We start from the raw sequence: 22,780 nt of genomic DNA, 5'->3' as shown, positions 1-22,780 counted from the left end.
TAACAATACCGCCCACCATTTTTAATTATAAAAATAACACTTATATTACGAGAAGAGAAAGAAAAAAAGTCACTCACATGAAAATAAAAAGGACAATAATGCATACCCTACAAGAAGAGATAAAACATACAAGAGATTATACACATAAATACATACATGCCCGCAGAAAAGGCTATTCTGAAGGAGGGAGTGAAGTAAGTGTTTTCACGAGGCGAGTATAAGTGCCAGGGAAGACCCGCTCAATTCGTCCTATGGGCCACGACAAAGGGCAAGTGACTCCTTTTAGGAAAACCACGTCTCCAACCTGAAGCTCAAGGAAAAACTAATCCAAAACGTCACAGGAGATTTAAAAAAACCCCAAGGGGGTCAAATGTCCTCTCCTATGTTGCGCGAATATTTGACCTCCTTGGGTTTTTATCAACTGTCACGTTTTGGATTAAGTTTTCCCTACAGAGGTTGTGGTTATCTCAGGTAGATTGGGATGCAGCTTTGCCTGAACAACTCCATGACGAGTGGAACAGATTTATTGTTGACATCCCGAAGCTTTCTACTGTCCGAATTCCAAGATCATAGGGGCGCCGATGGCCGCAATGGTTTAGGCGTTGACTCGGCGCTCATCTCTGTAAGGTAAAGGTCCTGGGTTCGAATCCAGCGGCCCTGCATTCGAACCCAACATACTTACAAACGGGCTTTTTTTTCAAAAACACCGACACTCTGAGGGTTGATATGACCTCTGCTGTTGCAATTCCTCGTAAAAAAAAGAAAAAAATCCAAAATCATTGTCTTTGTTATACAAAAAATGTATCCTAGGATTTTGTGATGCAAGCGAACGTGGATACGCTGCGGCCGTTTATTTGCACTTTCAGACAGATTCGGTGTGTCGTATGGTTTTGTTAAAGGCGATTTGTCGCAGAGAGCAGAGTGTGAACAGCTTTCGCCCTTGATGCGGAGGGAGAATCGTAAGAGACTGAACGCAGTTCATAAGAGCGACGTCGTTCAGTAATGAAGTCCACAAGAGCAGCGAAAGTTGGAATATCACGAGTACTGTTCTTATTTTCAAATCTATTTTTGTTGAATGGTCTAAATTAGTTAATGCCATGTGTACAAGAACAAAATTTGCCAAATCTATGCCTTAAACTTTGAGGGCACTAACAGCATTTTTATGTACCGTTAAAAACTTTTGCAGAAACGCATGTAACGGGTTTTTTGCTGATGAAAATGTCAGAATTCGGTGTATATACACGTTGGCGAGAATTCTTGAATTTTGATGTCTTTCTAGTAAAGCCTGGTAAGCTGCATTATAATTGTCCGGACTGATATGAAAGTCCGAAACTACAGAGAGAGCTTCATTTGTTAAACTTGTGAGAGATTTATTTTCATGCACTAGTGTGTTAAACAAAGCAATATATTTTGGCCAGTGCTCAATTTCTCCATCTTAAACTGGAAGTTTAATTTTAGGGAGATTATTCTTTGCAGGTTTTGTGTCATCCTGTTTGATAGTGTAAGTAACGCAAGTAGACAAGTCAAGGTATATCCGTCTGCTTTCCGTAATAAGCTCGTAGAAAGATTTTTGAGCAGAAATAACATTCAGCTTCTTCGAAGAAAGGGATAGATTTGAACTCAATTCAATAATTTCGTCGTAATGCTAATGAATCTAGCTTCTCCACTTAGCTAACCAAATTTTCATAAATGTGCCGGTAACAGTGCCCATTTTGTGCATCTGCCTTTTTAAAGGTTTAGTTTGTCTAATGAAGTTCTCGTTACTCAGAAGCGAAAACACTATTCCCTGGCCGTGCATTCCAAGGGAATAGTGTCAAAGCCCTATCTCCAAGGGATTATCCTAGGGCCAACCCTCTACACAGTTTACATCGCTGTCATATCTAAACACCCTAACGCCCAAATCACAACCTTCGCGAACGATACACTCTGACCCTATCCTTGCAGCAGAAGCAACCCAAGAACCTAGACTCATTCAGACTGATACACTCGGTAGCGCATTAAGCTAAACGAACAAAAGAGCCGCCAAGTGACACCAACCATCGGTTAAATTTTATGGACTAGATCAGATTATTAAGAATTTGTCGTATCCTTTTTGCCCTTTTTTTTACTATATCAGCGTCCTGGCTATCACACATGCTGTCTTGTCCATTTTTAAGTAGCTATCCTCTGAGGTATATGCACTAATTAAAAAGAATCTTGATGTTCTTCATCACAGTCATCCACTGTTTATAGCGTAGTTATTGAATTCTGACATTTTCCTTTTTAAATAACCAACCTTGTAAATATACGATTAAAGACTTGTACTTATAACTGCACTATTTCACTTTCAAGCCTCACATTTGGTGTTGATTTAGGGAGTTGAAGAAAGTCATTTCAAAATTCACTACACCCTGCTGATAGACCTGGCCTCAATAAATTTTCCTTTTGCTGATCAATAGGCCGAGTGGTCTTTTCTTAAAATATGTTGATTTCACACTTAGCAGAGCAGTGCACATATACAGTGGTAATCATCCAACCAATACGCTACCTTGGGTTCTTTAGACAGCAGACTTAAATTAAAAAGTATCCTTTCTCAGCCTACTGTCTCATCGCGAAGTCCTTTCAGATTAAGGTTAGAGATCTCCAATGGAGTAACCTAGGACCAATCCTCTACATAGACATACCTATACTCCTAACACCCAAACCACAACCTTCGCAGACGACAAAACAAAAATGACGAACTCAATCGAAGATACGGACGACCCAGACGCCAATTGGACGTAAATCCGCTTTGAGTATACACAATAAATTAACAATAACAACTGAATTATTGGACCGATTCGGACTTTCCAGAACGTGCTGTTTGTCAACGCTCTCTTTTACGTCACCAACCAAACCTTTCAGCCAATGGCATATAAACCCTACTCGGACGAAGGGACAGACAATTCCTCACTAAAGATGGCGCAATGCCGAAACGCGTTTGAGTAATTCAACAAACCCTTGAGTGAAGACCGACCCAATGCTGGTTCTCAGCATGACTTCACCGACTTGCAGACGAACGCCCAACATTAAATCATTCACAAAACCTAGACATTCCATTGGTCACGAATATGATCCGATTCCACAACTTTCACTCCAAGCTTTCCTTCCATGGTCAAACCCTCTTTCCAATGTCCCACCCTAACAATCCTCCACGACCCCGCTGCGCCAAGAAGACAGTGGCATCAAAATAATCGACTATGTACGCGATCCTTTCTTTTTCTTCGAAAGACGAGATATAAAAATACGATTTAGTAAGACAGTGGCGGTATTTTGGTACCGGTCGATGGTTCTGCCCGGATCGATCGGAGCTGTCATCCATGGAGTCACGAATGTTAAGATATTTTTGTGAAATTCCGTGCTGGGGTGTATAGAATCCTCTTTCTTCACCGCCGCTTAGCGTTTTCTTTCTCGAAATTGAAATGTTTATTTATAAGGTCCGCGGATTTTTCTCTCATTCCTACGGGAACGGTCTGTTTTTCATTCGAATAAATAATGAATAAGTGAGTTGGCTGTCACGACGAGTCGGTTGGGATGCCGCGACCGGCTTTTTCGCAGTCTGTTCAGAAAAGATTTCTTAGCGAACATCTCTCTCCGGATCCTCTAAGGGGGAAGTTTATAACGTAGTATAAACTATGAAAGAACAAAGTTACCAAGATTCTCAAACTCCCCACTTTCAACGCTATACACAGTCTTAATTTTCCAGTTTTTCTTCCCTTAAAATCTGTGCCATTTCTGAATCAACCACTTTCAGATTATTAACTAATACTATTTAAAAAGATTGGTCAGTCCGTGTTTGGACTAGAAGATACTGGAGGATCTCTTTTGATATCGTCTTGGAGCTTTATCGGGAAAGGTCAGGAAGAAAGGTTTTGGACTAAGAGGTTGGAATGCGGGTCCGAGTTTATACAGTCGTATCGAGGACAAATGTTGCCCTGTTTATGTTTTCCTTCACCTCCTACAGACGGAATTTTCCATGCCGTAATGGTATTTATTTAATAGCTGTAATTTAATTGTACAATATTGGTTGGTAACAAATAAAGTGCCTTTATTATTATTATTATTAAATGACGAGCTGTTCAACCTTCTTTGCTTTTTTTTGTAATTGAAATGTATTAATGGCAATAATAAACAAAAGGTTTAAATCGTGTCTTTTCATATCTTTCATTTTACAACCCTGTAATTCAGACAAACAACCTTTACGTTTGGTCCTGGCGCTGGCACACCGAATTTCGGAAAACCAGCCAAATTTTGCCCCTTGGAATTATGGTTAAGACACATTTGATAAGCGCAAGAGGTGAGCCATAAAAAAGGGTTGACACATTTTACTGGGTGAGCTATTTTGATCCGATTCTTGAAAAGAGCTGTTTTCTCAACTCTATGGAGCTATTTAAATTAACTGTTTGTGTTTAAGATTTTTAGATTTTAGTTGTAATGGAGCGTGTATAAAAACCAAAAGAAAAAAAACATTAAAGCGGAAACACACAAACAAAAACAGCAACGCTATGCGACGCTACCGGATGCTACCCGACGGATTGCCACGTTTGGTAGGGTGTGCACATCTATGCGACGTCAAGCACATGCCACGTACAGTCACACAGCGTGTATCACAAATCAGTATCACAATCGCAACGCCTCTTTTGTTCTTAATGCATTATTTTGAGCAAAACCATATAATAAATTGTATATTAACATAATTGTTTTAATTAAAGTTATTCCAGTGTTTTGATAAATTTTCTTCCTAACCATCATAATTAAATAATCTTTATAAAAACTTATGAATTTTTCATCTCGTTTAATTTGGTTTGCATTAAAATACGAATGTTGTAATTAATATAACGACAAAATTACATATACATAGTTTGAAATAAGCTACAAAAAATGTGAGTGTCCTCTTCTGAAGCTTCTCGACGAAAATGGTGTAATTTTATTAGAAAAACCACGAAATAAATTGTTAGTTAAATTTTATGAGCAAAACCGTGTAATAAATTGTTGGACAGATTTTATGAGCAAAACCGTGTAATAAATTGTTAGTTAAATTTATGAGCACAGCCATGTAATAAATAGTTTGTTAAATAAACTTAATTGTCTTAATTAAAGTTATTCCGGTGTTTTGATAAATTTTCTTCCTAACCATCATAATTAAACAGTTTTTATAAAAACTTATGAATTTTTGATATCGTTTAATTTGGTTTGCATTAAAATACGAATGTTGTAATTAATATAACGACAAAATTACATATACTTGGTTTGAAATAAACTCCAAAAAATTTGAGTGGCCTGTTCTGAAGCTTCTCGACGAAAACGGTGTAATTTTATGAGCAAAACCATGAAATAAATTGTTAGTTAAATTTTATGAGCAAAACCGTGTCAAATGAATTGTTAGTTAATTTTTTTTTTAAAAAAAAAATAACGAATTTTTATCTTGTTTAATTTGGTTTATATTAAAATAAGTATATTGTAATTAATATAACGACAATAATACATGCAGTTTGAATAATAATATGTGTCCGGTTATTTTGTCTTCGACTATACTCGATGCTACCCGACGAAAATCTGGACATTGAGGATCGCAGAGCGTAGAGGAGGGTAGCGTTGCGTGGCATCGGGCAGATGTGCACGGGGGAGTAATACAATCTTATGGAAAAATGGACTTTTTTTTTTTTTAATTGGCCTTATGATCTTGCATATTAGCCATAGTATGAATTATTGTGTGTTCAAATTGGGGGTTATCGGGAAAAAAGGGCCAGAGGCGACGGTNCCTAACAAACCGATACTTCCAAGTAACCCAGTAGCCCAAGATACCTCTTTTTTTTATTGGCCTTATGATCTTGCATATTAGCCATAGTACGAATTCTTGTGTGTTCAAATTGAGGGTTATCGGGAAAAAAGGGCCAGAGGCGACGGTGGGAATCGAACCCACGACCGCGGCGTGAGAGTCTCTCATGCTAACCACTCGGCTACCGCGGACTTTGAATTTGCGTCGCATAGCGTTGCATCCGGTAAGTGTGTCCCCCGCTTAAAACGCCACAATTTCGTATGTATACTTTCTTGCCCATAAATAATGCCCATAATAAAGAGGAATGACTCTAGAAGGGCGAAAATCGAAAGAAACCATTCCTGTAATCTTTAAGAAGCTGATCTCTCTATAGAACCTAATAGAATTTTTATCATTTTTCTTTTTTGATTTCATTTCAGGGCGAGCTGTGCGCTAAGGCTGGGTCCAACAAAGGAGAAGGTCAGGTTTGATCCTCGTGGCGCCATTGACATCGAACTGGTAAGTTTTCCCTCGGCATTTTATCCAATACGATAAAAAAAATTTCTTTCATCGCTTTCGGTGTTTCTTTCTGGACTTATCTCTCTAGAGAGCACACGGCTATGACATTACCCGTCCAACCTACAACACAATCCATTTATCATAAACGATAAATCTTCAAACAAAATGATCGCAAGGTGATAAAATCATTAATATTCTCGAATCCCCTGGAAAAATTACTTGATCCAGATTATGATTTTAATACGATAACAACTTGAAATTTTTATTACTCAAGTCATTTTAAAAGATGTTCAGTGTTCCGATTATCGTATCTTTTCTTTGGTTAAGAGAAAATTATGTGGATTTTTTAATGAGAATTTTATTATTCTTTAAATATTCCAGTTTTTAATAACCTAACCAAAAAAATGGTCGACCTGGTTATTTTGATAATTCTTTAACTTGCCTGAGATTTAACACTTTGGTTTAACGTTACTGTGGTGGAAGGACATTTAAAACTCATCATTTTCAAGGCATTCTAGACACGTACAACTGACCGAAAATTATTATATTTATTGAAAGAAAAATTGCAACATTTATCTATATACAGAAAACAATATTTTTTTACTAGATATCTGTATCTGAACATGGCACAGATTATTTTACGTTTCAAACGTTTTTTTTTACTAACTGCTTGTAGATTATTGTGCTATGCATGTTCAGCATGAATTTCGCTGTTAGATGTGGTTTGCCTTTTATTCCATTGACTTTTCTAGGAGGAAGATTACAAAAAAAATTATAAATTTGACTTTTCAAAACGGTTGTCCGGTCAGTCCACGTTGTCGACATGCGGATTCGAACCACCTGTAGATCACCTGCGTACGAGATAGGAGTACCGTCCGAGGGCCTCTCGAAGGGGCGACGATCGATATACCGTCGAAATTGTAGAGATAACTGAGGCTAAATAGGCCGTTACCGTGTCCGAAATCGTTCCATCACGTTTACCGTAAATATTTGGACTTGCAGATCCGATACGGACAATCGAATCGTGGGAAATGGCACATCTCACGCGATTCCGCTGGACGATTGGAGCTTTTCGAGTACAATCGAGTTAATTACCGACGAATACATTATCAGCCTAATTAAAGTACATGGTACTTCGTTGTTCTATCCATTCCAGATTTCTGACCATAAGTTTTATTAACATCTTATTTTAAATAGCCTCAAGAGATAGGACCGAGATGTTAACAATCCTTATAAATGTAAATATTGCCCATCATTATTGGTACAAAATATGTTGTTATTACAGCTTGGTACAAAACCTGATTCGGCCCTGACGTTAGATATATGAACATAATCCAACATAACAATAGAAAACTATCTAATTTGTAAAAAAAAAAAATTGTAAAAGGATTACCTCTTTCTTCTTGTGAATTTAAGACGGAACGATGTCGTCCATTTTCAAAATGTTCCTGACAGTTTATGTGGCAAGGGAAATAGCACGGAGTATAAACTAACAAAGGATGGACGACATTTTCATCCAAAATATTGAACCCTTTCTGACATTCATGACTGCGGTCAGAGGACAAATTTTCTGCTGTGAAGTGATCCTCTGCCATGATCGGCCTACATCCAAGAGTCTTACAAATCAAGCCGACCCTTTCGATATGTATTACTATTACTTTAGTTAGTTTATTACAGGAATAAAAAAACTAACTCTCAGTACAAATAAAAATGATTTAAGGAAGGCAACAAAATTAACTATTCTTTTAGTTGATAACATACCTAATCCATTCCATATCTTACAGTTTCTATCCATATTCAATCAGCAGTGAGTAAATTTTATATTTGATCGTTGTACATATTGGGACGCTTTTTGAAAAACACAATCAGCCAGTTGATGAATTACTCAAATATTATTTTTGTTCTTTCGTTGCCAACTTTCCAGATAGATTTCGTTGTCTTAAATCTTTCCTTACAAGAAATTTAAAAAAAAATTAAGCAAACGACTAAGAATAGGCCATGCGGTGTTGTCACACGGACGCTTAATTTTGGGATAAAACTTCCTTAGTTCCGTATATATAACTTGTAGGAATGACACCCGACATGAGAATTTTGCTTGAGCACGTCAGCGAGTATTTGGGTCCCCTGTTCAGATTTTTAGATGAAGGACTATTTTACTGTATACAGGGTGAATTGCTACTCGTGCTACAAACTTCTCCAGTAGATTCTTCACCCTAAAATGAACAAAAAAGTTCATATTGTCCATGGTCCGATTCTCAACCATTTCAGAGTAATTTCGCTTTTTATCGATTTTGAAAGATATCACGTCCTGGCGTCGGAAAATCGTGATATCTTTTAATCTAAACATTTCTCTTAAAATCTATAAGCACCGTTGAAATCCCCGTTAATTTTTAGAGAGAATCAAAATCATAATTCCATTGAAATTTTTTAATTTAATTTAATGCCCATTTAGTATGTAATGCTTAAGAAGTTTACAAACAGCTAGAAGGTCAAGGAAGAAAGACCCAAACGTTTTGCCACCTTCATCTTCTTATTGAAAAATTAACGGGGATTTCAACGGTGCTTATAGATTTTAAGAGAAATGTTTAGATTAAAAGATATCACGATTTTCCGACGCCAGGACGTGATATCTTTCAAAATCGATAAAAAGCGAAATTACTCTGAAATGGTTGAGAATCGGACCATGGTCAATATGAACTTTTTTGTTCATTTTAGGGTCAAGAATCTACTGGTGAAGTTTGTAGCACGAGTAGCAAGTCACTCTCAAACATTAGCAATCCTTGAACCACCATTTTTTCTCTTTTTGTCATCAACATCTTGGTCTCACAACCACTAAATAAGAAAATGACGAGTGCGTTGGAAGCGTTATTAAATCAGGTAGTTTTCCTCAAATTTGCTGCCTTCTGAGACTAAAATTAGAAACTCTGGATTACTTTATACACTTTCCGATTTACACAATTTTCCACTCTTTTTGTAGTTCTGGCTGAAATAAAACACAAAAAATTAGCCCAAACATTTTGCCACCGTCATCTTCTTATTGAAAAATTAACGGGAATTTCAACGGTGCTATTAGATTTTCAGAGAAATGTTTAGATTAAAAGATATCACGATTTTCCGACGCCAGGACGTGATATCTTTCAAAATCGATAAAAAGCGAAATTACTCTGAAATGGTTGAGAATCGGACCATGGACAATATGAACTTTTTTGTTCATTTTAGGGTGAAGAATCTACTGGAGAAGTTTGTAGCACGAGTAGCAATTCACCCTGTATAGTATTTATAGATATCTCGTATTGTGTTTCTTTGTGTGTATTAAGACTGAGAATGTATTTATTAGCGTGAATGTGTATTGTGAGGGGCCTATGGCGGAATATTGAGTAATTCTTGATTAGGTTAGTTGTACAACATGTGTAGAGGGTGATGGAGGAATATCAAGTACTCCCCAACACTCAATGTATGATATGTAAATAGGAAAAACATATTTAAGAGTGAGATGAGTAAAACCGCTCATTTTTAGGATTGGATCAACATCGCTTTCTCAGTAAAATGAATAATTTGTAGTGAGAACCTACGGTTACCACGGTACCAGTTAGGTGTCACTACCGGTTCTGGAATGGTCTCGATCTCCACTCTGCAGCGAATCAGTAAGGGACTAGCTTGAGACTCTTCAACCCGACAAGGTGTCTCCATACCTCCAGACTCGTCTACCGGACGAACTCTCACTTATCGACAACGACAGCAGACTCGTCAACCCGACGAACTCTAACTAATCGACGACAGCAGACTCGTCAACCCGACGAGTTCTCGCTTATCACTAATGAAGCACCTACGACGATGGCAAGAGTACTCTCAACTTTCACCTCGAACTCGCCTTCTCAACATAATATGTTATTATGTCATATATTATATGACTTGGCCACAGGCGAACCGTTGCACTTGGCCAACTACTGCACCAGAGTCTCATCAACCGATGTAGTCATCCGACACGTCCTCGGACCTCAGCTAACTGCTCTATCTACCAACAGGCACACCACACTCGGTCCCGGCCTCGATACGTCGTCCTAATGCCACGCTTCCAAACACTATCGGCCCTTGTCACGGCCACCAAAAATTCCCCAGTCACTAAAAGTTCTTATTCACGCTTCACCCCTCTTCATCACCAAATTTGTCTTACCCATAATTCCATGCGTTGGCGGGTTTTTCGAATTTCGGTGTGCCAGCGCCAGGGCCAATCGTAAAGGTTGATTGCCTGAATTACAGGGTTGTTATGTGAAAAAAATGACGAATTGTTCAATGAAATAAATATTTTTATTAAGTATAAAACAAAAATAAATTAACACTTTTTTTACGGAATTTTGACAAAGGCATTATTGACAGAATCCACAAAGTGTAGCAAAGTTGATTTTCCTATATTTTAGAATAATCATGACAAAACCGTAATTTGATCAAGTTTTGGACTTATTAATTAGACAAGTAGGGATCCGTGCAACCTTCAACTTATTTCGCTCTACAGAAAAGACAAAACTTCAGGGAGCTGTAAATTACTTAGGGACAGGATTTTCAAAGAACAAATGTTCACTTCCACTTGATGATGGGGTGCTACCCAGTGACCTGCCCCTTTTGCCACTTTTGGTTGGGGTTGGCCCCGGTTTTTTGGGGTCAACACTTCCAGTGGTTCGCCCTAGTGCCGGAGTCTAGAAGTGTACATTTGGGTTTTGTTTTCCTTTCCTGATCTTTTCAGGACAGGCTCCCCCCGTTGTTTGGCTCTTTGAATAGCCATTTTGCGTCTTTGTGCTCCAGATATTTTGGGGGGTTTTAGACGTAATTCCTCAATCTTCTCCGTCACCTCCATTGGAGTGGTTTCGTCTTCTGGTTTGGTTTTTTCCCGAAGACTCCCCACATCTGCAGAAGGCGACCAAGAAGATTGTCCTCCAATTCTTGGGTTATGAGAATTGGGGAGGGTTCGGAGCCCTCCTCAATTTCCATGAGTTGATTTTTGAGGTCTTCCTTTGCAGGTTTCCCCGGTGTTTTTTTGTTTACTGTAGGCTTATCCATATAGTTCCCACGAGTGAGAGCCCTCTCTCCGGTGTAAGGCTATTTACTCAAGGGTGTCGCCTGGTGCTTGAGGCTCCGTTATTGGCACAGTTACCCCTGCGCCATTCATCCATCGGCACGGATCGCATAACACCTTGGGTTTGGGCTGGAATGTGGGGCTAGGATAGGGTGTAGGGTGGGAAGAGGGGTAAGGTATTGGATTTAGGATTTTCAGGTCCAGCTCCTGTACCTCCATACCCCCTAAATTAACAGGGTACACCCGCGTGAGCTTCGTGAAGGTGGAAAGTCGGAGTTGGGTATTAGAGGCTATTGGAGACACAGTACCCATTCGTACCCCATCCAACGTATATAAACATGAAACATCAATATCTCATTGGCACTCTCTACACGACACAGAAGAATGACATATCTACACAAAAAACAAACACGTTGAGTGAGTACAAATAATTTGATTGAATCTAAAATTTCTAGCATTGTATAATTTTTTTCACATCCTATATGTATTTGTAAAATTTAAACATTATTTATAAATCCCAGGCCCTGAAGATGATCTCAATAAAGATCGAAACGTTGGCACGATAAAGAAAATGTTTTTCTAAAACCTACGCCACACCAGACCGCATCTCACGATTTCCAAAAAATCTTGTAAACGTTGGTGAAATAAGCGTTTTTTGTTGTTTGTTTTTTCAAAGTTGAAAAACTTACTAGGGTTTTTCTAAACTACTATTTTTATACCTAGGGACCAACATATTTCAGAAAACGTACTCCATTTAATATCCTTTTCAGTGATGTAATTTATTTTTTAATTACTTTTTTCAAAGGTGAAGAAATTGATGGAGTAAAGGAAAAAAAACCGTAGCTGACACGGTTGGTAAGGTGGAAATGAATGCCACTAATCATTGATCCTACCGTTTATTTCTGAATTCTTTTCTACAGGAGCCCTCAACCCTTAAAAGAAAAACTATAAATGGAATTTTTGAAAAAGTGGTTATAACAAAAGATTTGGGCTTAGCCTTTGACTTTATCCGGCATTAAAGAACAATGGATTGAAGACGAGCCGGCCGAGATAACTCAGTACGATGCACTATTCAGCCCTGCCAAATATACAGTCCCGTTTGGTATCCGGCCAAATCTACAAGTCTTTGGATTACTTTAACGTCTAGCTAAATTAAAAGCCGCTGCGCATTACAGACGTCGTAACTCAAAATATGTAAATTTTAAATTTCTTAACATTTTTCGTTTTCTCATTGACAATATTTGTATGGGCAGAAACTGCTGTTAATCGTAAGCAATACTTAATTGTTTAACTCCAACTTAAACTCAAAGTATTGAACATTTTTAGTTGGATTTGGATTGATACTAGCTCAAATCCACTAAAAACATGTTTTAAAAATGATCAGGTTTAATTTTAACAAGAAAGATTCAATGAAATACATTCAATCTTAATTTTTTTTGTAAGGTTTTGTTTGAAACGACAAAGCTAGTGCCACGAGCGGGATTCGAACCCACGACCTTCGGATCAATACGCCGTTGCTCTACCACTTAAAGTTCTTATGGCATACGAAAATGTGTCATTTAATGATACAAAACCGCGTTCAAATCGAAGATCGTCGGCAAAAGTAGTTAATAAGTGGATCGAAGTCACGATAGCTCAAGTGGTAGAGCAGCGGCTTATTTAGCCGAAGGTCGTGGGTTCGAATCCTCGTGGCAATAGCTTTTTCGTTTCAACCAAAACCTTACAAAAAAATATTAATTAATTGAAAGAAGTAATTTGGTAAATAGTCCATTAAATATAATGGATTTAAAAATACAGTCATTTCAAGTTTGGTGATTTTTATGCATCAACTTTTGACAAGCCTGTTAAAAAATCAAGCCCAAGATGATCAAATATAAAAGAGGCATAATAAAAACTTAAGTTCCGCACGGGTGAGACGGATTTGCAATGGAATGTCGGTGTTATCACGCGATCTCACCCGCCCGTCAACAGTCGAGACGACCTCCGAGGTCGTTTTCGAGTTGAAACTTTTGCCAGAATAGAAACGATCAAAAGCAGAGGGCGGTTTTCTATATTTTCTGTTTTATTTGCCGAGATCGTGAATTGGCACGAGATCAGTGTTGAAAAATATTTCGAACATTTGTTTTATTGGATGAGGGTCGCGGGCCATATGTGCACTGTCCGGTGATCTATATTTTCACAAAACGTTATTATTTCAGCTTAAAGTTTGAATTATAACTTATATTCAAGTTTATAAGCTGGAACGGCTTTTAACAATTACGAATAAAAACATGAAAAAAGATCGTTAATACCTTCATACCCTCGCACAAAAAGGTAAAGGTGAACATCAATAATAATATATTGTGCTGTTCGTAACTATAAGTTTCATTAGAAATTAAACAAAAACATGTAAATGCATCACAATCGTCTTATTGGATTTTAACACCGAAGGGTTCCCCGATTTATTGACCCTAGGGAGTTTACACTTCACATACCCCGTTACGGTTCTAGGTCGCTAGTACCCCCTTAAGCCAGATACCCAGGAGATGGTCGCTTCCCAACCAATTGGGTTAGACTCCAATGGGGTCATTTCAGCTCCCAACGCTTGCAAATCATAATCTATCCTAAAGCCGGGAAGCACCCGATGCAACGATACCCGACGCCTTGTCTCGCTTTGGTAGGGTGTGCACATCTATGCGAAGTCAAGCGCACACCACGCACAGTCCAGTCACACAGCCGGGTATCACAAATCAGTATCGCAATTGCAACGCTTCTTTTGTTCTTAATGCATTATTTTGAGCACTACCTTGTAATAAATTGTTCGTAAAATTTAAAGTTTTAAATACAATTATTCCGGTGTTTTGATAAATTTTCTACCTAACCATCATAATTAAATAATTTTTATAACAACACAAGAATTTTTGATTTCTTGTAATTTGGTTTACATTAAAATAAGAATGTTGTAATTAATATACAGACAAAATTACATATACTTAGTTTGAAATAAACTCCAAAAAATAGTAGTGTCCTGTTCTGACGCTACTCGACGAAAACGGTGTAATTTTATGAGCAAAACCATGAAATAAATTGTTGGTTAAATTTTATGAGCAAAACCGTGTAATAAATTGTGTAATCGAAAAATGGTATTCCGGTGTTTTGATCAACTTTCTACCCAACCATTAAAAGTATTATTTATTTTAAAATAAAAATTGATGAATTTAATCTCAGTTAATTTGGTTTATATTAAAATAAGTATGTTGTAATTAATATAACGTCAATAATACATGCAGTGTGAATAAAAATATGAGCGTCCGGTTCTTTTGTCTTCGACTGTATTCGATGCTCCCCGACGAAAATCTGGACAGCGGGGATCGCAGAGTGTAGAGTAGGGTAGCGTGCACGGGGGTAATACAATCTTATGGAAAAATAGACTTTGGATTTGCGTCGGGTAGCGTCGAATGGGGTTGCATCGGGTGTGTTCCCGGCTTAACACTAACAAACCACTACAATACAGACGCACAAATAAATATATTCACACCTACATAAATACGTACATTGTATTTATTTTGATTAATCGGTGGATTACTCGTCATTCCTTCATCGACCTCCACACAAATTAATATTTTAATCTAAATTAAGGTCGATATGTACTTTTGTCGCGGTTTGAAATTACCGCATATCTCCGCCATGCTTAAATTGAGAAGCAATGGCGCAAAGAAAGTAGGAAGAATGAAAAACTAAGGTGGCATTCCCTTCTGCTCCTTGGCCTTGTAAGGTGTAAAACAAAACAAAAACAATCACGTGAGTTGACGTCAAATTATATATATATATATATATATATATATTTAATTAGAATTTTGCATTTCACTTAAAATAATAATTGTATTAATTTGTGAAATAGATTTTACTCACATTTTAATTAAGTAAATATTGAAATACAAATTTCAATTTTAGATCAAGTATTTTATAGAAGATAAAAGGTTTTCCTTAATTTTAATTTTTTTTCTATGATTTCATTAAAATTTGAATGAACTGATGGATAAATTTAATGGCTTGATTTAATAGAAAAGGGTTAATTTTATATTTAAAATAATTTTGTGTGGTGATTAGTGACCGTTAATCGATATTTATTTAGAAATCGTGAGATGCGGTCTGGTGTGATGTAGGTTTCAGAAAAACATTTTCTTTATCGTGCCAACGTTTCGATGTTTATTGAGATCATCTTCAGGGCCTGGGATTTACAAACATTGTTTATATATTACAATTACATTTTGGATGTGGAAAAGTGAATTTATACAATGCAAAATATATTTTATATATTCAATCAAAGTGAGTAGTATACTGTTAATGATGTTAATTACTACAACCAATCTGAAAGTGTCGCGTTCAAACTAAGCTCTCCAGCCTCAATCAATCCATAACATTCGCCCAACATTTTTCGAACCATGACAGTAGAAGTGCTTGTCACCATCTGTTTGTTTTGTAAGTTGTGTACGACTTTAACACACAGAACCACACTGAAGATGACGAGAAAGTATGATACGTGTCTTAGGCGGGGAACACCCGATGCAACTGCTAAGCGACGCTACCCGACGCAACCCGACGCAAATCCTAAGTCCATTTTTCCATAAGGTTGTATTACCCCCGTGCACATCTGCCCGATGCTATGCAACGCTACCCTATTCTACCTACACTCTGCGATCCCCACTGTCTAGATTTTCGTCGGGTCGCATCGAGTACAGTCGAAGACAAAAGAACCGGACACTCATATTTTGATTTCAAACTACATGTATTATTGCCGATATATTAATTATAACATACTTATTTTAATATAAACCAAATTAACCGAGATCAAAAATTCATTAGTTTTCATTAAAAAAAAAATAGTTTTAATGGTTTGGTAGAAAATTGATCAAAACACCGGAATACCACTTTTTGATATAATGAATTTAACTAACAGTTTATTACACGGTTTCGCTCATAAAATTTAACTAACAATTTATTTCATGGTTTTGCTCATAAAATTACACCGTTTTCGTCGAGTAGCGTCAGAACAGGACACTAATATTTTTTGGAGTTTATTTCAAACTAAGTATATGTAATTTTGTCTGTATATTAATTACAACATTCTTATTTTAATGTAAACCAAATTAAACGAGATCAAAAATTCATCACTTTTTATAAAAATTATTTAATTATGATGGTTAGACAGAAAATTGATCGAAACACGGGAATAACTTCATTTAAAACAATTAAATTTAACAAACAAAAAGAAAAAAAAAGAAAGAATCTCTTGAAATTAATTCTCCCCATTGTGATCGGATCCCATTTGTCCTTTAATGAGAAAAGGAGGGAAACCGCGTTTCCATTTTCAATCTTTAACCCCCCCGACGGTTACGTAGGCGTTTGTAGCACGTATCGATTCCATGCGTGTTCGGAAAACGCTTTTCCCCCTTCAACCGATAACCTTTATCGTGATTTCCCGATTGAAGCCCTATTGGCAACGTCCCTCGATAAGACCGTCAGTATTGTTATCGGCAGGAGCGATCCAATTTTCCTTCATCGTCACCGTTCCCGAATAGCGCGATCCTCATATTGAGCCAGGCGACTCCAAATGGTACGTGCTTTGATTCAAAGAAAATCTTTCTATTTTTACACTATTGGCAAAAAAAGCTAATTTCAAGCAAATACCTGACTGAACATTCCTAGTTATTTGCTAAAAACACCTGTTGCATACATGCAAAAATGTTGAAAACAACATGAAGAAACCTCAAAATAATATTCTAGTTCTAATAAAAAAAATAGTAATCCCAATACTATTTAAATGGTAATCATTACGTACTACAATTTGTATGCATACTTTTTTTTGATGGGGGTTTTTACCAAAAAACTTTTCTTGATGACTCTGTCCTCCCCTTGCTGTGAGAATTGGCTTAAGCCTGGAACACACTTATCCGATTCAACGCTATGCGACGATACCCGATGCCACCCGACGCAAATCCAAAGTCCAATTTTCCATAATATTGTATTACCCCTGTGTACATCTGCCCGATGCCACGCAACGCTACCCTCCTCTACGCTCTGCGATCCCACTGTTCAGATTTTTGTCGGGTAGCATCGAATACAGTCGAAGACAAAAGGTATCAGATTGTGATACTGATTTGTGATACACGCTGTGTGACGTACGTGGCGTGCGCTTGACGTCGCATAGATGTGCACACCCTACAAAAACGTGGCAAGGCGTCGGGTAGCGTTACATCGGGTAAGTGTGTTCCCGGCTTAAACCGATGTGGATATACCGTATACGGGCTATTGTCTCACATCCACAAAGGAAGTGCCGATGTTTTTCTTTTCCCTTGACTACTCAGCATTTTCCTGAATCCTCTTTGACCATCGTCTCTAGATGAGAATTAAGAGGGTATTGGTTTGGCTTAGAACGGAAAAGGTCTTACCAAGATCACACATGCCTAATGGGGGGTGAGACCAGACAAGTTCCCATTCTGTGGAGATATTATCTCAGTAGAGCACATAACAGACTGCAAAGAAAGGAAGAGTATGTCCCGCTGATATAAGCGCGGCCTTGGGGCACAGCACAGATCACTGATCAAATATCTCGGATCAACAAATAATTTTCACTGCATTTTATATTGTACCTTTATATATGTGATATGTGTTGTTTTGGAACAAAAGTAATTTATTAACGTGAATGGTGAGGCTCATCCCCAATTACCCCGCGAAATACTCTGGTATAGTGTGATTTAAATTGTTGTTAAATTGAACGTGATTTATTGGCTTAATTGGAGGGATGGTTAGGGGGGTTGGAGACCCCCAACTACCCCGAAAAATAGTACTCTTGGGTCGGGCGAATGCCGACTAGACTATCATGTTTTATTTTATTTTTGGTTTAATGTCTATTTTTGTTGTGGATTATGGTCGGTATAGAGGGTTACAATAGTCCTCAAATCTTCCGTTTTCGTCCAGTGTTTGAATTTTTTCAAGCCATTTTACTAGTTCCAGTTTTAGCACACTTTAAACTTCGCCTTACTGTGGTTCCTGTCCCATGGGTGAGGGGGGCCACTTCTTTGGCTAGTAGGCGTTCGTTTCCTTTCTGTACCTTCATGTTCTGAAACCACCTCAACCTCGTGTTCTACTAGGACCATTAGGCAATTTAGGCACTCCCAGACTAGTTTAGATCTAAAACCGTACATTTGGTGCTTTTAGGCTTCGCTGTCCGAAATTAAATCCGTACTACCTTCATTTTCGTCTTCATCGATTCCTTTGTCAGTTGGATTGCATGTGCCTCATATTGGATTATTATTAAAACGAGCCCAAGGGATTTACAGTAGTAAGTTCGAAATCAGGGATGCGACCATCAAAAACAAGTAATTTTTGTAGCTTATGCCAAGCTTTCAACCTTTATTGAGGTCTTCATCTGGGCTCTACAAGTAATAACAATGTTTTTAATCGCTATCATTATATTTTACTTTTAATATTGTGACGACAGATCCATTGTTATCTGAGAATTATTGTTCCTTAATATTTATTAATTATTAACGTTGTTATTACTTGTATAGCCCTGATTAAGACCTCAATAAAGCTTGAAAGTGTGGCATAAGTTACATTGATACCCCGCATTAATCCATCGAAAAGTTAAGGAGCACAGAGAATAAACCTGTAAAAATTGCCACAAAAAAATTTGTAATGACGTTTTTCAGTAAAGAATGCCCATGAAATTACATTGATTAATGCAAGTATTGTAACGGACTGCAGTGCCGATAAATAGTTGTGTAACAGGAGTGTAATATAACAGGTGCGACTACTTTCCTGATAACAAGCCAGTCATCAGTATTATCTTAATGGCCTGTTCCTTTGTTAATTAAAAATTTCACGGTCATATTACGCCGTGTTTCGTTTCATCAAAATGGGTTTTCTGGTTTCCCTTTTAAACCATTTGTTTCTAGGTATAATGTAAATCCTTTTAAAACGGAGTCTACTTTACCTTTACGTTACTGCTGTTGTTTAAATTACCATTGAATGAGAATGAAAAGCGGCATGAAATAAAAGCAGCTGTTAAACGTCCTTTAAAATAATAATTATAAATATTTCCTTATTAAAGGTTTTAAGCCCTTATTCAATGGCTCGATCCTTGAAAATGGATTCGACTCAGTTGTACCATGAGCTCTCAGGACAGGTATCTTGAGATAAAGTTAAAATAGCTCTAATTAGCAGAAGTTAAGGAGCTCGCTGATTAGAGAGTTTCAATCTAAGTTACAGGAACCTTATTTTACTGTTGTACTGTTCAGTAGTGTAGTATCAGGAGTCTCGGCTCAGGTGTATCAAGAGTATATGATCAGTCGTCTAGATCTTAAATTAATAGGAGCTCTTCTGATCATGATTCTCCTGATAAAGTTAGAGGAGTTTGAAAACCCATCTGATCAGAAGTTTGCATCTTAAGTTACAGAACCTGTATTAAGCAGATGTTTAGGAGCTATAGTGATCGGGAATAGGAGGTCAAGTTATTGACTCACCTGATAATTAGGTTCGATCTTAAGTCTCCGAAGCCGTATTGAGCAGGTGTTAGAAGTTCTCATGATCGGGAATCTCGAGATAAAGCTAAATGAGTTGGTAAAGTGAACGGTAGCACTATGAAACATGCACTTAAGTTATGTTATTACACGGCAAAAAAAGAGAATCCATTCTACAAGAAAATAATATAAGCACTTCTTAACCGACCAGTCGCATATCAAAAGTTTTCTCGAAATGTAACTCGAAAAGATCGATACCCGTGAAATGAAAAGACGCGTGCAGCACGTTAAAAATCGCTATAGTAATCCCGTCATATTAAAAATATTTAATAACGTATGGTGGAAAAAATTGCTCATTTATCAACAATTTTTATCGATTTAGAGTCATAGGGATACCCACTTATACTTGAACTTGGCTACTTTTCACTTACTTAACTTAGCACTTAAACTTTAGTCTAATATGTCCGAGCACGCTACTGGTTTTAAGGAAAGATTGTCGTTTCTTTAGTGAAGTACAGATTTCATCTCAAGGGTATATCGAGGTCCACGTTGCTCACGAACGGCTTTGCGAAGTATCATAGCTTTTCCTACTGCTTTTCCTAGCAAGGCGGTTCTGTTGTCTCTTCCTCCTCTAGAAAGAGACGTCTGTCCGACATTAGTTACCTGGTGTAACATGATCTGTAAATATAACTGTCTGCCCGAAAGGTCTTTCGATTAAGAAGCGGAATTCTATCTACATCATCCACCATACCGGAGCGGGTGCAAGGCAGCACTTTCGGTCCTATGCTCTATTTTTACACTGGAGGAAAGTGGTGATGGGACTGATCAAAAAAGTCAACTCACTTTACTGAACGAGCGGTGAACCGTTCTGGAAAAAAGTGCGGTATTACTGATATCCCTCAACTCTGATGCCAACTCTTAAGCGTTAATTTTGACGGATGACTCACCCCGTTTGCTCCTTCAGCCACTCTCACCGGTCTTCGCTTCAGGAGGTCTCCGCTCTTCTCCACTCTAGGCCGTCCGGGATTGGAATTATGGGTAAGATAACGCGAGCAGTGAGCTGAAAAAGAGCTGATTCATTTCACTGAGTGAGCGGTTTTGATCCAACTGTTATTCGCGTTACTGAGGCAAAGATTCTGGGTTCCCAACGCGCGATGGCTTGTCCGATTTCGTGTCCACCGCTGCATTCGGTGCCATCTTCTGAGAATTGGACCCAGTGCGTCTCTCATGGGGGATTTGCCCATCTCAAGATTTGAACAAGGCAGAGCATTTCTGAATATGGGAGTGAATTTCGCCGGTCCATTCCAGAGACGGGAATCGTCGACGCAAAGCTGCTCTGGGCAAAGCCTATATTTTGAGGTGGTCTCGCAGTTATCGACTCCGGCATTTCTCGCATGCTTGGACTGATTTGTTGCTAGAAGAGGGCTCCCGAGCAAGTTGATGTCCGACAACGCGAAAAATTTCGTCGGAGCTAAACGTGAACTGTCCGAACTTTATGTGAGGCCTCCGAGAATACGAGACAAGAAATCGACGTCCAGATGGTGAAGAGGAGCATCGAATGGAGCTTCATACCGCTGTCAGCCCCTCACATTGGTGGATTATGGAGGCGGCGATAAAGTCACTGAAATATCACCTCACGCGGGTTCTGGATCATCAACCATTAACTTTTGAGGAGTTGTGCACCGTGGCTGTCAAGATTGAAGCAATTCTAAATTTACGCTCTCTCTCTACGTGATTTCTTCCTATTCCGACTATTCTGTGTTGACACCTGGACATTTTTTAGTCGGCGATGCACCTCTAGAGGAACGTGAATAGTGCTATGATTAGGAGTGTAATTTATTAATGTATAATTTCACTTTTGAAATCCTACATTTAAATTAACCTTCCTAAAGACAGCTAAGTCACTTGAAGCGGTGTAGCAATGTTGTAATAAAATAGAAGAAAAAAATCCGTTGTAAACCAAGACAAAAAAGTTAACTTTTAACGGCTCAAACGTGGTTGATTTGTTTCAAAAAGGGCAGAAAATCTCATGGTATAAATTTTGAAGAAAAATGAAGGATCGACAGCTATCTAAGAGTAGAGTCGGTCGGAAATCAAAGGAGGAAGCAACAAGTAGGGATTCGAATCCCCCAGGTTTGCTCTTTCGAGGAATATAGGCCCTTTCCAATGCAGCCATCCATTAAATCCGACAAGTTTCCTACCCCCTTTGTACCCTTTGAACCGGTATCGTATTTCGTTACTAAATTGATATTTGCCCTTTCGAATCTTAGAAAATTCCTCATCCAAATATACACTCAAAGATCAAAACCGGATACTCTTATTTTGTTATTACAAACCATGTATATATATTTTATTGTTATATTAATTACAACTTATTTACATTAACGTAAACCAAATTAAACGAGACCAAAATTTCATGAGTTTTCTTCAAAATTATTTGATTATGATGGTCTGAAAGAGAATTCACTAAAACAGCGGAAAATCATTTAGTGATAGATTAAAATGTAATTATCAATTTATTTGGAGATGTTCAACGTTCATTGGAGGCGGTGGACCTTGTCTAAATCTAGGAACACACTTACACGATGCCACGCTATGCGACGCTACCAGATGCAACTCGACGCAAATCCAAAGTCCAATTTTCCATAAGATTGTATTGCCCCCGTGCACATCTGCCCGATGCTATGCAACGCTACCCTATTCTACGCTCTGCAATCCCCACTGTCCAGATTTTCGTCGGGTAGCATCGAGTACAGACTAAAGAACCGGACACTCATATTTTTATTCAAACTAATGTATTATTGTCGATGAAGTTGAGGTTATCGACCTATAGCAAATGATGTGACGAGTTGAATCTTCGGGAGGTCAAATGACGGATAAAATAAAAGAAACAGCTTCCGGGTTCAACCG

At 37.9% G+C, this 22,780-nt stretch overlaps 1 protein-coding gene across 17 annotated transcripts in view; it reads left to right on the top strand.

The window, feature by feature from the left end:
* The window catches only part of LOC106670692 (peripheral-type benzodiazepine receptor-associated protein 1), a 166,166-nt gene that overhangs the window by 44,027 nt on the left and 99,359 nt on the right, over positions 1-22,780 (top strand). For all 17 annotated transcript variants that reach the window (XM_024228631.1, XM_024228636.1, XM_024228632.1 and 14 more), the window contains exon 2: positions 6,217-6,295. The gene's annotated coding sequence lies outside the window, so the exon portion shown is untranslated. The remainder of the gene's footprint in view (positions 1-6,216; positions 6,296-22,780) is intronic.

The sequence above is a fragment of the Cimex lectularius genome, unplaced genomic scaffold (assembly GCF_000648675.2).
Source record: "Cimex lectularius strain Harlan isolate CLEC.00 unplaced genomic scaffold, Clec_2.1 scaffold235, whole genome shotgun sequence".
In the NCBI taxonomy this organism is placed as follows: Eukaryota; Metazoa; Arthropoda; class Insecta; order Hemiptera; family Cimicidae; genus Cimex; species Cimex lectularius.
Note: the sequence above shows the minus strand (reverse complement) of the source record. Positions and strands in the feature narration are given on the sequence as shown.